Below are 17583 nucleotides of genomic sequence, written 5' to 3' on the forward strand. Positions count from 1 at the left end.
TATTAACATAAACTTGTGATATGGTTTTCTAAATTCTTTTAACAAAGATAAAAGGTCACGTAGTTCACTTGCAGATTGGAAGTAGGGAAGACACAATATCTTTTTAGGGCATTACTTCAATGAGGGCATATAAGGCTATAAATCTTCAGAGAGAATTCCTGCTTCTGAACTGAGAAGGTGGTTGACACTATTAAAGGATTGGGGGCCCAAGGGAAAGGTGTTGAAGTAGAATCTAAAATAAAAGCAAGAATTATGTGATGAAGGCAAGTCACACACCTCTCCTTGTCTCAGAATTATCATCTACAGAATGGGAATATTAGTATAACTACCATGTTACAAGATTGAATGATTCCATTTGTAAAATATACTTACAAGTATGTCTGCAACACTGCAACTGTAACGTAAGTATTTATTATTGGTGTTTTGTTATTTTAATTTTAATGGCTTAACAATTATACCTTAAGATTGAGTACTGAATTTCAAGCCAGCTTGGAGCTAATTAAGGTACTAACAAATCTTTTAACCAAGCCTGAGGGAAACTATATCTACTGAACTCAAAATATAATCACAGAATTTCTTGGAAACCAAAACTAATGCAGCATCTAATATAATGCGTCCAACACTTAACGTGGTGGCCTAATCATATAAGTGTTCACTAGATGATGATGCTGATGATAAAAAAAGAAGACCCAGGGATAGGGTGGGAAAACGGGGAGACCAGAAGACAAATTCCCTGACAACTTCTTTAAATAGTATCCAGTTTAAGAAAACATACAGGTAAATCCATACGCAAAAAGTTGTGGGTGTTGTGTTTTGTTGGGTTTTTTTTAAAGATTTTATTTATTTATTTGACAGAGAGAGAGAGTGAGCACAAGGCAGAGGGAGAAGCAGGCTCCCCGCTGAGCAGGGAGCCCAACTGGACTGGGACCTAGATCCCAGGCCCCTGGGATCATGACCTGAGCTGAAAGAAGATGCTTAACCCACAGAGCCACGCAGATGCCCCCATACGCAAAAAGTTTTATTTACATTTCAAAAATATTCATCTGAGCTCTCCTTTAAAGAACACATTCCCTCAGCATCTTTTAAATTATAAATTGCAAATTTTGGGGCGCCTGGGTGGCTCAGTCAGTTAAACATCTGCCTTCGGCTCGGGTCATGATCCTGGGGTCCTGGGATCTAGTCCCGCATTGGGCTTCTTGCTCAGCGAGGAGCCTGCTTCTCTCTCTCCCTCTGCCTGCCACTCCCCCTGCTTGTGCTCTCTATCTCTGTGTCAAATAAATAAACTCTTAAAAAAAAAAAAATTGCAAATTTTGTTTCACATGTTACTTTTCTGGGACATATCTGGTCAATGAACTAACAATATAAATATAGAGAATGCAGAAAATACAGTTAAGTCTGAAGGTCATGTTTAAAATATTAATTTTCTGTGAAGACTTTGAATAGAAACAAACAAAATATACAAAATATGAACTCAGTGTAGCTCAATTATATTTCATATATCATTGACTAATTAATCGAATCATTTTTATGTTGATTTTATTATTTAATCCTTATATATTACACTCCCAAATTCTTCTTATGTTTAAAGAAAGAAAATAGCTGAGTGCGTAAATTAAAAAAATGGTATGGGCTTATACTCATTAATTGCTATTTAAAATGCTCTTGCTTGCAACTTATTAAACGCCTTAAAGTGGGAACTTCACAGTGTGGTTTTTATATCAGATAAGCCTAATCTTTCCTGTGATATTTTGACATTCTTATTTAGCAATTATCTTGTCTTAGAATTATAAAAAAATCAAATCAATAAAATTACTATAAATATTAAAGCTTAATTATTCTGTATGGATTCTGATAAACTTCCCAGTCTTGTTCTAGTATGAACCAAATGATCTGATGTTTAATAATCACATGATCCTGAGAAAGTTGGGCTCCTTGAATCTCAGTTTCCTCACCTTTAAACTAGGGTTAGTAAAACTGAATTTATTTGATTAAATAAATTTTGGTCAGTAAATCTTCTAGTATAGTATCCATCACAAAATAGGCATTCATTACAGTAGAAGCAAAGAAGGAATTTGGCAGAGTGACAAGGGCAAGGAGTTTGAAATCAGAACCCTGGAAAAGACTTGGATTCCATTCTGTACCCTTGGGTTCCATTTCACAAGTTAACTGGCTTCACTGATTAGTAAGAATAAAAATGTTATGTGGCATGATACATGCACATGTAGTTTCTGGTAAATTGCAAGTAATCACAATCATTATCTTTATAATTATATTCCAACAATCTATTCTCATTAATAAGCCTTTTACCTGTACTCTGATAACAAATCATTTCTATATTCCATCCATTATAAATACACTATATTTAAAATAAGTTTATCCCCAGGGAATAAGTATTCACAATCACTACATATTCATCAGCACCTCTTCATCATCTGATGGTCGGCAATCTCAAAAACATGGGAGCAAAAGAGAACTTCAACTGAAATATAGGACTGCAATCAGGTGCCTGTTACTATCTCTTATAGAACCTCAATTAGAGAGATTCATTGAGCTAATAGAAACTGTAATCAATCAACAAAGATGAAGTGATCGGGTAAAATAAATAAAGGATAGAAGCATCCTGAATAATTAAGAATCCATATACTCCTTTCTTCCAGATTTATACACAAATGCCACATACAAAAAAAAAATGCAGTTATATCTAGGATAAAAAGATTCTTATTATTTTACCTCTTTAAATATCAAAATCTTTAAACATGAAAAATATTTAAAGAATTACACAATACTTTTGTTATCTAATAAAGTATTATTAATTTTTTCTTTATAAGCATAACAATCCATGTAGTACAGTAACAAATGTTAAAATAACTGACAATGGGGTTTAATCACCCTCGTTAGATCAAATAAACATTATAACTAAATGGTACAAATATTCTCCACTCCTCAGTGCTTCTATATTTACACTATCAGTATACTTCCGGTATCATCAACATTTTCCATAATTGTGTGTATATGAACTTTTTACTAGGCTATCATAGCAATACATTTTTAAAAATGTAGCACATTTAGCTTCCTTTTGTAAAAATTATTTTATTAAGCCACCTTTTAAAATTGTTTGGATTTTATCTGCTACTCAGCAATCATATTCTTACTTATCCTGGTAATCTGACTTTTAAAAGAGCAACAAATTTTCTATTGCTCTTTCTTTTTCTTTTTTTTTTTAACCAAGTGTATCTTCAGATTTTATTACTTTATTGTTAGAACATGTAAAGAGAACTAAACACTTTACAAACCTAATCTCATATGTGAAAGTTTATCATTTTCATTTGACAAAGTAGAAAGAGGCTCCAAATCTCAGTCTAGATCACACATCTAGTTAAGGTCAGAGGAGGAGCTCACATGTCCTAAATTGCCTTAGCTCAGCACTCAAATCATGATGAAGAACAAAATGTTGGGCGCCTGGTTGGCTCAGTTGGTTAAGCGACTGCCTTCGGCTCAGGTCATGATCCTGGAGTCCCGGGATCGAGTCCCGCATCGGGCTCCCTGCTCGGCAGGAAGTCTGCTTCTCCCTCTCCCACTCCCCCGTCTTGTGCTCTCTCTCTCTCACTCTCTCTCTCAAATAAATAAAGAAAATCTTTAAAAAAAAAAAGAACAAAATGTTACTGGGGCACATGAGTGGCTCAGTCAATTGGGCAACAGACTCTTGATTTCCGCTCAGGTCTTGATCTCATGATCATGAGATTGAGCTCCATGTCAGGCTCTGCGCTCGGCATGGAGTCTGCTTAAGATTTTCTCCTTCTCACTCTGCGCCTCCCCCGTTCTCTCTCTCTAAATAAATAAATAAATAAAATCTTTAAAGTAAAATAAAAAACAACAACAACAAAAAATGCTACTGTACCAAAGCAATATTTTCCTTTTTCACTTATTATTTTATAAATATTATAAATGTGGACTGATATTTCTGAATATTTCTATAATTTGCTTCTTTCTATTTTTTAATCTAATCTTCAGGGGATAAACCCCAAGGTTGTATTTGTGAATTTCATGTTGAGATCTCTACATATTCATTACGTGATCCTTGCGCAGGAGCCATGCTAACCTTCTCTGTATCTTTCCAATTTTAGTATATGTGCTGCTGAAGGGAGAACTGTACATATTCATTACTGTTTAAAATTTATGTAGTTTGCAGGGCAAAGTATACATTAGGAATGCGCATAAACAAGTTTAAGTTTAAAAGTTAGAACCATCTTATTTGTTTTTTATTTCTTTAAGATAGGTCACCTAATATTTAAGAATTCAAGTTTGCATTATTATAGTCCGACAATACTCTTAGACTAAATTATTTTGATTTTTGTTGTTGTGGACACTAGACTGTAACATGTGGCCAGATAAACAGGGACCAGAATGATTTGAGTCACTACCTATCTAACCAAAGCTATATTCGTCTTGTGAATTTCCTAACACAGTGTACACAGCTTTTTTTTTTTAATTTTTCTCAAGCTTCAAGCCTCACTCATGAAACTATCATAATAGGCATAGAAACTTTTTATCCACTTTACATAGAAAATGTATGTGCTCTTGTATCTTTTCTCCTCTCATTTAAAAAAATACTCCTGTTTTGCTTTTGGGTTTTTTTTTTTAAGCTTTTATTTATTTATTTGTCAGAAAGAGAGAGAGAGCACAAGCAGGGGGAGTGGCAGGCAGAGGGAGAAGCAGGCTCTCCGCTGAGCAGGGAGCCTGAGGTGGGGCTCGATTCCAGGACCCTGAGATCATGACCTGAGCCCAAGGCAGCCACTTAACCAACTGAGCCACCCAGGCATCCCATACTCCTGTTTTTTTTGTTTTTTTTTTTAATGTAATCTGCATATCACTTATATCAGAATCTCAATGAGTGCTTCTTTAAAAATATAGATTACTTTTTCCAACCCAGCTATTCATTAGATCTTGAAAGGGATAAAGCACTTCACAATTAAACTCTCCCAGAGATAATTTTTAACATATAATAAGTTTTAAGACCCACTCCATATACATTTGCCTTTTTGCCTTTCTTAGTGGAAAACAAACAAACAAAAACTCCCTTTCATTTCCACGAAGGAAATAGTTTTCTTATCCATACTATCTCATATTTCTTTTGTCATTCCTTTTATACAATGTCCTCCTTTGGGGTGCCTGGATGGCTCAGTCGGTTACGTGTCTGCCCTCCATTCAGGTCATGACCCCAGGGTCCTGGGATGGAGCCGCATATCTGCCTCCTTGCTTAGTGGGGAGCCTGCTTCTCCCTCTCCCTCTGCCCCCCCTAACACACTCATGCTTGCTCTCTCTCTCTGGTGTTTTCTCTCTCTCAAATAAATAAATAAAATCTTTAAAAAAATAAAAATTAAAAATTACAAAAATTAAAATGTCTCCAGCATGCTTAAAAGCCCTAATTTATTGGCTTATGCAATGTTCATGTCAAGCCCTTTTTTATCATGGCTTTACCCAATCTAGAAGCAAAAGTTAAAAACTAGCCAAAAGATTCAGTTATCCAAGTGAGATATTAGGAAGTTTGTTAGCCCTTTCTCCTCCACTTTCTCTGTTTATCCGCCTAAAATGCCTACATGATATCAAAAGTGCAACAACCCTCACAAAAGAAGGCACAGAATGAGGAATGAAGAAGACTGGTTCCTGAAGCCATAGTTGATCAATCGTTCCAACTCCCAGTCTGCTCAATCTTGCCTTCTGTTATGAAAGACAAACATCCTTATTTATTTAAGACATTGGTTTTTGAATTTTCTATTTGTAGTCATATTCAACCCTTAGCTAAGACAATGTGTGGATCTAATCAGGGACAATTTCTGCTTTATTTTTTAACTGTTTTGACCAAAATGTTTTTCAGGCATTTTCATTGCATTATCCTTCCTCCATTTTCTCAGATATTCTGTTAATATCAAAGTTAACACCTGGGAATTCTAGCTTTGGGTACAAATGGATCCTGGATATCAATGGATGTCATCAAGATCTGGCATTTTGTTGTTTCTATACCCCTGTTCTGATTTTTAACATTATATTTTCATTTTCAGGCTGACTCTATCCACATGATAGCTCCTATAACAGAATTTCTGAAGATGTGACCCAGCAGTATATCTTTATAAATCTAAGCAGAGCGGAAAGAGCTCAACAGATTGATCAGTTCATCTAAAACCTGGGATTGATGTTGACTGCATGTTTTGATGAATAGACTGAGTTATGTGTGCTCCATCTGGAACTAAGGAGGAGGTCAACTTCATCCAAATGCATGGACACAGAGTCATGGAGAGATGGCTATCTAAGAAGATAAAGAAATGCTGAGCAGGCAAAACTAAAAAACACAACATAACACTTTCCACTTTACTATGACCTTAGTTTTGACTTTTTATATTTACTTGGAATGCTACAATATCTATTTTTTTTTTAAATGCCCTGTTTCCAGTACTTAAGCTGCATTCTCAAGCCAATTGTTTCTTCCTGTGTCTAAGTCCCTTCAATAACTTCCATTTTGAACTATGCTCATGTAGGGGAAACTGAGCAGAACTTTCCACTAGTGCCTAAGGCAAGAGAGTTTGGAATTTGAGAGTACTCATGTAATCTGCCTATTAGAAAAAAAAAAAAAAAAAAACCCTCCTCAGAGGAAGAAAAAAGAATCCAGAGTGTCCATAACATATTTTTCTTATTGTCCACTATCCAATGAAAAATTAACCAGATAGGCAAATAGAAAAAGATGACCAAACTCAGGAGAAAAAAAATCTGTCAATAAAAACTGATATTTAGATGACCTAAATATTGCAGTAAGTAAATAAGGACTTTACATAGGATATTATAAATAGGATCAAAGACTCAAAGGAAAATAAGGAATGGCAAGAAAAATAATTTCAGCTGAAATCATATATATATACATATACATACACACACATATACATACATATATATGTAATAAAAACTCCAAATAAAAAAATTAAGAGCTGAAAGTCAACAAATAAAATTAAATAATTAACTATCACTGAATAGAATTAGCATCAGATTGGTAATGCCTAAGGAAGTATCAGTAACTTGAATGTATTTAAATAGAAATTATGCTTTCTGAAAAATAAAGAGAAGAAAGCATTAAAGAAAATTTAACAGGGTGCTGGAGACCTGTGGAAAAAATATCAATGTTAAAATATATGCAATTTTAATACCAACAGAGAGAAGAGAGGAAATATAAATTAGAAAAAAAATATTTATTGACCCCAAATTTGGAGGACAATATCAATTTATGAATCCAAGAAACTAAACAAAACTGAAACTTGATAAATGCAAAGCAAACAATAATGATACCCAGGCACATTATAGTCAAATTGTGAAATTAAAAGATAAAGAGGTAATGTTTAAAGCAGGCAGGAGGGGCAGGGGGAGTGACACACTACATACAGTAAATGATAATGGGATTGACCACTTCATTCTCTTTAGATAAAGCATGAAATAAGAAAAAGAGGCCAGAAAACAATAGAATGGCATCTTTATATTATGAAAGGAAATGCAAATAAAATTGTGAGCACAGAATTATATATCTGGTAAAAATAACCTTTATAGATGAAGAAGTAGAGACATATTCAGATAAACAAAATAGAGAATTAATTGCTAGCTTATTTACTATATAAAAAATGCTAAAAGAGGTTCCTCAGGATGAAAATAAACACATAAGTAATATATATCATATATAAGTTTATACAGTATATAAAATATTATATATAATATATAAATATAAATTTATATAATATAAATCATATATAATATTATATATAATGAGTATATTATATATATTAGACCACAGAAAACACAAGTTAGAAAATATTTCAAGCTAAGTGATAATTAAAATATAAGATTTCAAAATGTTAGAGTTGCAGCTAATATATGTGCATGTAGATTTAAATGGTGTATAATAGGAAAGTAAGAAAAATTTAACCTAAATTAGCTAAGATCTCACCTTAAGGAGATAGAATATATAAGCAAATTAAACCCATATTAAATAGATGGGAAAAATAAATAAAGAGCAGAAACCAATACAATAGAATAAAAACAGAAAAAATAACAAAGCAAAACAGTATTTGAAAAGATTAATAAAATTGATCAAAGACAATACCTATTATATCCAAATTAAATAGATGCTATTGTTACAGATGCTAAAGACAAAGTTATAATAAAGTCATTTTTAAAAGATTTTATTGCTTTATTTGAGAGAGAGAGAGAAAGAGAGAGAGAGAGAGCAAGCATGAGGGGGAGGGGCAATGGAAGAGGGAGCCTGCCTCCGGGCTTGATCCCAGCACCCCGGGATCATGACCTGAGCTGAAGACAGACGCTTAACCAACTGAGCCACCCAGGTGCCCCTATTATAAAGTCATGTTTTCCATAACACTCTCATGTCAATAAATTTAAAAATCGGAATTTAGAATAACAGACAAATTGCTTAAAAATCCCTCAAGTTAAGTTAATCAACAGGAGGCGAAATAGAAAATCTGAATAGCTCTCTATTTCTCAAAAATTGTATTTATTATCAAAATCTTCCCCCACAAAGAAAGTTCAGAATTTAGATGTTCTCACTAGTGAAACGAATGAACTAATATACCAATCTTACACAAACTCTTCCATAAGTAAAGAAAGCACACCTCAGCATATTTTATGAGCTCAGAAAAACCTTGGTATCACAACATGACAAAAACATTACTAGAATAGAAAATTATAGCCTTTCATAAATATAGACATAAAAATCTTTATTAAAATATTAGTACTTGAAAGCAGCAACATATGTAAATGATAATACATAAAGGATAATACAGTATGACCAAGTAGAGTTATTCCAGGAATGAAAAGTTAGTTTAAACCTTAATGAACAACATAATCTATAAATTATCAGAATAACATTATCACCTTAATAAATGAAGAAAAAAGATGCTGGACAATTTTCAACCCTCATTAATGATAAAATTCTCTGAATACTAGGAGCAGGAGATAACTACCTCAATCTGATAAAGGATATCTTGGTCATGACAATAAATCATGAAAAATTTGCTTTATCCAGGAAACTAAGGTTGGTGGATATTATAAAAATCAACTTACATTGAAAGATTAAGAGAAAAAATTTATAAGACCATCCCAAAAACTGCTGAAAAAATAACACATTTGATAGAAAAGAATCACCAATGGTAACATTTTCGAAACATTCAGAATAAAATAAACATCCTTTATCTGCCAAAAGATATTCAAAATGCCTAGAGTAAACATCATATTTAAGGGTCAAACACTTAAAGCTTCCTTTGAGACTTGTAAGAAGAGAAAAATTCCCATTATCATCACTTTCATTCAACATTGTACTGGAGTTTCTAAAAGGTGCAGTAAGTCAAGGAAAAGAAATAAAAGCAGAGATAGGAAAGAAAGAACCATGCCAGTATTCACTGATGTTAGGAACAAATTATGAAGTTTCAATAAAGTATCAAGTGAAAATACATGTAACTCAGACATTTATGTCTTCAGCATGAGAAATATTGTTTAGATCAACACTTGAAGATTTCTTTTTTAAACTTATGAATAGATTTTTGAGGCAGAAAGCCTCAGTTCCATTCCTAGCTTTATTTCTAGAGTTTCCTGATATGCTCACAGAAATATAAAGCATCACAAGGGGTGGTGGCAGTTAAAATTATATGTAAATACACACAAACACACACACACACATAGTTGTACCTTAGGTTACATCTGGAATATAACCTAGACCATAGGAATTTTCTCAACTTCTTGGCCCATGTTTTATTGTATAAGATATTGGATCCAATTAGAAATTATATTAATGAAGACCATTGTCCTCATTCTCAAGTGCACTAACAAAAATGACAAAAGCATGACTAGAAGGTGAATTTTAATTTTGTTTTTTAATTTTTAAATTCTCACTATTTACAAACATACATTCATTCCAATTACTCCATTTTTTATTTCAACATTCCTGTAGAATTAAGTTAAATAAATGACCACCAAATGATCATGTATTTAAAAAATTTAAATCTGAGATATTGTACCTGGACTCTTTATAAAATATGATGATTGTTCAAGATTATTTACAGTTTTTATATTGGTTAAGTGGAGTCCCTGTTTGTCAGAATATTATAGTAAAGTGTCATGTTATCAATAAAACCATTTCCTGTGTAATTTTTTTTTAAAGATTTATTTATTTATTTTGAGAGAGTGAGAGAGAGAGGCATGAGCTGGGAGAGGGGCAGAAGGAGAGAATCTGTCAAGCCAAATCCCCACTGAGGGAGGAGCCCCACAAGGACTCAATCCCACAACCCATGAGATCATGACCTGAACTGAAACCAAGAGTTGGACACTTAACCGACTAAGCCACCCAGGCACCCCGTGTAATTTTTGATAATAGTTTACTTTAAATTAGTTTTAGATTCAGTTTTTAGTAGTACATTTATTTGTGTGTGGTTGACATGGTTTACAAAAGAAGAAATAATCAAATAAAAAAAATGATAAAATCATGGTATTGTATTTCATATCCCAAAGGATTGATTTCTGGCATGATATGATATTTTAAGCCAATTATAAATATCTCTTTATTTCTGTTAAAGAAGGCTATTGCTTTTCTTCATTAAGTGGAACCTCTAAGAGCAGACTTGTGCAAAATATCTTGCACCCTTTGTTCGGAGAGCTTTAATTTAATGTATTTGAGATATTTGACATGGTAAAACTCCCAAGGACTTATTTATATGTCACAAATTTATTATTTCTCTTTAATTAAATTCACATATGCTCTTAGGCAATTAAACATGCATGAGAAATTTTTTCAGTGATGAGAAAGATTACAGGGATGGATGTACAAAAGTGAAATTTTCCAATACTGGTTACATACTGTTTTACATAAGACAAAGACAGTGGAGAAGATAAATCCTTCCTCATAAGAGATAAGATAGTTATTACTAATTAAGAAAATGCATTTGAAGCAATTACCAAAAGATAACAGCTGTAACTCTATTCATATTTTGAGTTTCCCCTGTCTGCCAAATTGAAGTGTGGACCTCTACCCCATAACTGACTGCACTAAATTTGATCCTCACCACTTTTTTGTATTAATAGGACTACATGCTAAGTTTTGAAAGCCTAAATGACTTCCAATCCTGAAATCCAGAGATAAGCACTTTTATTTTGATATTTTAATTTTTCTCTTCATGTATATATCCATAGCTATAATAATGTAATTCATTTTAAAGATTGAAATTCAGGGTATCTTCTGATATAATAATTTAGAGAATAATTAGAGAGCATACAAAATTATGTGGCCTTCCAATTTGATGATTTTATAATGTATTTTTTATTCTCATATATAGATACTTATTAAAAGTTGCTTTATACTATGAATAGAACTACAGATTTATAGTAATAGGTATCTATTGTTTTTTGTTGTTGTTTCTTCCCTTTTGCTTTACTTCTTTTTTTAAATACTTTTTATTTTTTATTTTTTCCACATTTTAATTTAAATTCCAGTTAGTTAACACGGTGTAATATTAGTTTCAGGTGCACAATATAGTGATTCAACACTTCCGTACAACCCCCGGTGCTCATCACAAGTACGCTCCTTAAATCGTGTCACCTGTTTCACCCATCCCCTCTGGCAACCATGAGTTTGTTCTCTACAGTTAAGGTGTCTGTTGTAAGTTAATTACTTTCTGTGTGCTCATTATATTAAAGTGCTCATAGCAGAACTCCATTTCAGAATAGAAAACTTTGCACGGCTTGTGAAACAAAATGTCATCTGCTATTCTGCAATAAGTGAAGCATCTAGAACAAGAAAGACTGATGCTACTGTGAGATTAAAATAAGTATTCTCACTTCTAATCTGTATCTGTTTCTGTCCTGTAGAGATTGTTGAGTTTGGACATACACAAAATTTAGTTGCAATCCTGGGCAGAAGCCTGATGCAGTCTCGATTGGAAACAACAGAGAAGCAGGTGGTGTGGAGAGTAACATGTAAGTTATGTGGAGCTTCTTTGGCCCATATCACAGCACCTGCAGTTGGAGCCGAGTGAGGAAACACCAGTCCCAACTCTACTATGACTGTCAGTAGCATGCAGTATTTTTCATTAATGGAATAGCAGAATAAGATATCCATCATATGGAAATGATAGCCTTAAAAAAGTTCTCTTTAATCATATGCAGATTATAGTCATAATAAATTGACCATTTTTCCACATTTATCAGTTTTTAATAGCAGTATTTCACAATAATTTTAGGAAATGTGTTTTTATCAGGTATCTTTGTGCAAAATATTGACCCTCAGAAACCTTAACGCTTAATTATACTAAATTAATTTTTCATAATTCACCATATTTTTATATTTATTACTACAGCACATAAGGAATAAATAGTGTATAATCAGATAATTTTCCACATGATAACTGGACATTATCAAATTTTTTTCTGGAGTATTTTTTTTTTTTTTAAGATTTTATTTATTTACTTGAGAGAGAGAATGAGATAGAGCATGAGAGGGTCAGAGGGAGAAGCAGACTCCCCGCCGAGCAGGGAGCCTGTTGTGGGACTCGATCCCAGGACTCCAGGATGGAGTATTAAAATGAGATTGACTAAAATACTAGCATTTCTATTCTATAGATAATGAAACATATAATTTCACATTTGAAATACAAATTATTATTATAAAAATTCTGAATTTATACTGAAACTATTATACAGATAATAGACTTTGGAATAGTTTTATGATGGCAACATATAACAAAATTACTCATTTTTGATTCAAATATAATACACAAGGAAGATTAGACATGGATAGAAACATTCGTATACAGACAAAATGATATGACTGGAGCCAACAAATCCGGCTTTTTTTCTTTTCTTTTCTTTTTTTTTTTTTTAATGGAAACTTTCATGTATTTGTGTGTCATCCTTGCACCGGGGCCATGCTAATCTCTGTATCATTCCAATTTAGTTTTATGTACTGCCAAGCAAGCCCCAAATCTGGCTTTTAATTCTGGCTTTACTTCTAGCTCCCTTTGCATGATTTTGGTTAAATCAGTGTTTTAGCCTCAGTTTCTAAAACATTAATTAGGGGGAGGGCAAGCACCTTTCCTTATTGTATTTGAATATCATGATTGAGTATCATGATTGAATGAATCAATATAATATAACTCTTTAGCACTGTGTCTATCATGTGGTAGGCACTCAAAAAATGTTAATTCCCCTAACATGTTTTTATTTTAGTGATTAGATTTGAAAATCTATAATCTCTATGTTTTGAGTTATGGAGAATATTTTAGTTGTGGGAAATTGTTGCACAAAAACAACAAATTGAACTTAAAATATCAATGATCCCTGATGAGTCTAAAGGCTTTCTTAAGGTGGAAATGTTATACTCTAATTAGAAATATGACCACAATGATAAAAACTGTTTAAAGGAAACACACGAATGGCAGCTCCAGTTTTTAAATTATATCTAAAGAAAAATTACTATATAAAACATAATTTCAAAGTATAATCATTTTACTTCCTCAGATTAACCAAAGATGAATGACAGCCATATTACTTTTAATGTGCAAAGGGATGCCAAAAAGGACATTGAAAATCACTTTAGTCCATTAAGGGTAACATTAAATCCCAATGAAATTTAAGTTTTAATTTTATAATGCATCTCAATCTGAAACCTTCATTTCTAATTAGTAATTTATTCCTTTGAACTTCCTATCAGGTTGGCTGTGCCAATCTTAAGCCCTTGATTACAATTTGTCACTTACTCATTTCTGATGTCAAGATTCAGACTACTGATGGACAACCATGTTATTCCACTATCTGGATGTACCAAAAAAAAAAAAAAAAAAAAATCACTGATCTCAAGGACCAATAAAGCTCTATATCTTATTGACTGCTTGGCATATTCAACTCAATAGTATTTATTGGGAACTTCCAATGAAGATATCACTTTGGTTATTATATGGTTTCAAAATGTGAATTAAGAAGCACTACCAATGAGCAAAGACCTTGGACTATAGTGAGGAAGCTAAGGGAACATATATAGAGATATGTGTTAGACAAGTAGAAAGACATGATCTCAATGTGTCATTAGTAAAATCTAGGTTTGTTTTGTTTCTAGAGATCAGTAACATTTAGGGTACGTGCAAGCAGCAGAACCTTATGGCTGTCTAACGTATTTCTCACACAAGGAATTTCTTCCTCCTTCCAACATTTTTCAAGTGGTTTATGGGACTACCATCTACATCTCTACTCCAGCCCTATTTTCCATCCCAAATTGCAACAAACATTTCCAACATATATTTTATTAGTAAGGAATAGTAAAATTGCAAGAGATTATAGGAACATCAATATATAGGTAACTTACTGAAAATGTTTTTAATGAGGAGAGCAATCTTGAGTAGAAAAAAGTGGGACTTTTTTTTTTTTTTCAAACCAAGGTATACATTTTGGTTTGAATCAGTTTATGCCAAAATTATTGAAGGGCCTGGTCAAAAATCTATGTGTGATCTTTCAGGTCTGACCACAGGCAGTAGCAAAGGTTTTGCCTGGCAGACCTTGCAAAAGAAAGCTGCACTTCCTACACCGGACTTAGAGCACAGCCAGTGCACTGCCATCTCTATAGAAAGTTACAGTCAAGAACTCAGGATCCCTTGGCCAGCCATGCTCTTATCTATATTACTAACCCCAAGCACCTCCATTAGGTACCTCCATCAGGAACCTGTGTCAGAAGCACCTCTGACAGGCACCTCTGCTGAGACCTCTTTATGGGGAGAAGGGCGGGGGGAGGGACTCGAAGACACTTTTTTCTACTCTGGACTCAGTATTTAGTACTTTGCCACTCCTAGCCCTTACCCATCCCTCCCCTCCTCCACCTAAGTCCATAAAACTGCAGGATCCTTTTGTTCAGCTTCTCTTGGGAGTGAGGCAATTCCTTTATTCTGGCTAGCGATTCCCCATGTCTGTGCTGATCCATCTGACCCTTGACTTGTGCCATTTCACGGAGAAAAATGGAACAGTGGGAGAGTTGGTACTTTCTCTAATTTAGCTTCTTGCTTATATTTTTGCACTAAGTGACTAAAGGCTTATATGTTACTTTCATTTTGGCTTGTTCCGTCAATCAGTCACTATGACACCTAGCAGCTGAGCAAGCTCCAGCTCAAATCAGCCCTTGCAGATGTGTACCTTCTTTGAGCCTTTCTTGTCTGTAGAACTGGGATATTGATACCTTTTCATCATAAGTACAAGAGATGATATAATTAGATTTCTTAAGATAAAACTGAAACTTAATTACAGCAGTCTCAAAACCATAATTATAACTGGAAATGTGAAGGATCTCCAAAACAGTAAATAACAGTGATTGAGCATATGAATCATTTTACACTTGGTTACATTTTTATAAATATGAACAATAAATCTCACATCTTCAAACTACACATATTTTCTACAGGATGTCCTGTAGAACATCCTCTACAGGATGACTTCAAAGTCAACATATTTATATATAAACCATATTCTAATTCCAACAAAGAAGCCAACTCACAAGATTCTTCCATTTTTACCAATAGTACTGGGTACTATATAGTACTAATAGTACTACACAGCAGTCACTAGGACCCAAGCTTTTTTTTTTTTTTAAGATTTTTATTTATTTATTTATTAGAGAGCGAGTGAGAGAGAAACAGCGTGAGAGGGGAGAGGGTCAGAGGGAGAAGCAGGCTCCCTGCTGAGCCGGGAGCCCGATGTGGGACTCGATCCCAGGACTCCGGGATCATGACCTGAGCCGAAAGCAGTCGCTTAACCAACTGAGCCACCCAGGCACCCAGGACCCAAGCTTTTGAGCCCTATTTTTTTCTGCTTTTTCCCTGATTTGTTGACAGAACATTGCTTCATGTGCATTTGTGAAAGAGACAGACCCTCACTTGCTATCTACACCTGTTATATTAATAGGAATCCGACACAAAATGTCATCTTGTCTTTCCCCAACACTTCTGTAACATATTTGCAAAATAAAAGAACAAATAAGCAAAACTTAAGCAGATGAATTCCTTACAGGCCAAATTAATATTATCAGAGGCACGCAGGCATTTTTCGGTATTGATTTAGAGACAAGAAAATTTCATTCCCCACTGTTGTCTTATACTAAGAGCCACTATGGCAATGGGGTTGATTGATTCTATGCTTCCTGAATATTATTTGTCCATTTCTGCCTTGCAGAATTGAAATTTCTGCATATTGTTTAGAATTATTCTGTCCCTCCTAATTCTTCAAGGCCAAAGTGTGAAGTTCCCCATCAATATTTTGGTGCACTAATTCATGACCTTTTCTTCTATCAATAATTCATGTGACCCTCAACACTAATTTGGTAGTTGATGCTTTGTTATTTCATTTATTTAACAATATAAGTATTATTGAAACTGTCTCACAGCCTTCTTAGGAATACACAATTACCACAGTGTTTTGACTAGACAACTTCAATAATAAAAGAATATATATTAATTATTTAAGAAGTATAGTTTCAAATTTGAACTGCTACCCGAATAAACTTGGTAATTGAAGCAAATTGTACAAGAAATTTCAGCATACTATTTAAGTGGGAAATTAGGCATTTTCTTTAAGTCCTGATTTATTCTTGATTTATTGTATCCTAATTTCTTTCATTTAAAGTTGCCTCCAATTTAGAAATACACTGAAGTTTTAGTTGGCTCATATAAGATTTATTTTAGTGCGTGACAAGGTCAACTCCAACTGCAACGAAAACAACACTTTTTAACTGCTATTCCACTGCACAAGGGTAACTTCTGTTTTTTTTGTTGTTTTTTTAGAGGAAAGTAGATTCAAGGAAACATGGTTGCAATGGTATATTTAGATATCTGTGTGTACTGTTTCGAAGTCTTGAAAATTGATATCATCTAAAGGCTAATAAGACTTTTTTTTCTAAGTCCATTACATGAACAAATATATCTTTCTGTTAATGTAATCGTATTCCTTTGGGTATTCTTCATCAGATTGTAATTTGTATATTCTACTCTATTAATTTGTGTCATGGAAAACATTTCATGTAATATTAAGAGTCTGAAATAAAAAGAACATTTTCTTGACAATTAATTTTGTGGTTTTTACTTAGAAGGTGAATATTACATTTTCTTATGAAATATTCATTGGAGTTATATATACTTCTAATTTATTTAAAAGTTGATTTTTCAGGGGCACCTGGGTGGCTCAGTCGTTAAGCGTCTGCCTTCGGCTCAGGTCATGATCTCAGGGTCCTGGGATCAAGCCCCGCATCGGGCTCCCTGCTCCGTGGGAAGCCTGCTTCTCCCTCTCCCACTCCCCCTGCTTGTGTTCCCTCTCTCGCTGTGTCTCTCTCTGTCAAATAAATAAATAAAATCTTAAAAAAAAAAAAAAAAAGTTGATTTTTTCAGTTCTTTGTTTAATAAAATGTTCAGATATAATAGGGCAAAATCTTATTAGCAAATGAAAAAGGGAATTTTAGTGAGGACAAAAGGAATGGAGTAAATGTTCCTGTGAAGGAAGGAGAACTAAATCTTATTAAAT

General features: G+C 33.6%; 1 protein-coding gene, 1 non-coding gene and 1 pseudogene across 5 annotated transcripts in view; all 3 read right to left on the bottom strand.

Annotated features, from left to right (window-relative positions):
• Positions 1-17583, bottom strand: part of FSTL5 (follistatin like 5) — a 726034-nt gene that overhangs the window by 219430 nt on the left and 489021 nt on the right. The window lies entirely within an intron of this gene.
• LOC116637669 lies at positions 4039-4148 on the bottom strand (annotated as a pseudogene).
• Positions 12910-13012, bottom strand: LOC116637672. Its single transcript, XR_004300530.1, has one exon. It is a non-coding gene; the product is annotated as a U6 spliceosomal RNA (small nuclear RNA).

Source organism: Phoca vitulina, unplaced genomic scaffold (genome assembly GCF_004348235.1).
Source record: "Phoca vitulina isolate PV1807 unplaced genomic scaffold, GSC_HSeal_1.0 scaffold14, whole genome shotgun sequence".
NCBI classification, from domain to species: Eukaryota; Metazoa; Chordata; class Mammalia; order Carnivora; family Phocidae; genus Phoca; species Phoca vitulina.